The sequence below is a fragment of the Hyla sarda genome, chromosome 4 (genome assembly GCF_029499605.1).
Source record: "Hyla sarda isolate aHylSar1 chromosome 4, aHylSar1.hap1, whole genome shotgun sequence".
Taxonomy (NCBI): domain Eukaryota; kingdom Metazoa; phylum Chordata; class Amphibia; order Anura; family Hylidae; genus Hyla; species Hyla sarda.
In genome coordinates this window covers 87,380,549-87,381,152 of record NC_079192.1, presented here as the reverse complement: position 1 = coordinate 87,381,152, position 604 = coordinate 87,380,549, and positions in this window count along the sequence as shown.

Here is a 604-nt window from a genome sequence, read left to right as displayed (position 1 = left end):
TCAGTAATAATACCCCTCCTGTATAGTCAGTAATAATACCCCTTCTGTATAGTCAGTAATAATACCTCTCCTGTATAGTCAGTAATAATACCCCTCCTGTATAGTCAGTAATAATACCCCCCTCTATAGTCAGTAATAATACCTCTCCTGTATAGTCAGTAATAATACCCCTCCTCTATAGTCAGTAGTAATACCCCTCCTGTATAGTCAGTAATAATACCCCTCCTGTATAGTCAGTAATAATACCCCTCCTGTATAGTCAGTAATAATACCCCTCCTGTATAGTCAGTAATAATACCCCTCCTGTATAGTCAGTAATAATGTCCCTCCTGTATAGTCAGTAATAATGTCCCTCCTGTATAGTCAGTAATAATGTCCCTCCTGTATAGTCAGTAATAATGTCCCTCCTGTATAGTCAGTAATAATGTCCCTCCTGTATAGTCAGTAATAATACCCCTCCTGTATAGTCAGTAATAATACCCCTCCTGTATAGTCAGTAATAATACCCCTCCTGTATAGTCAGTAATAATACCCCTTCTGTATAGTCAGTAATAATACCCCTCCTGTATAGTCAGTAATAATACCTCTCCTGTATAGTCAGTAA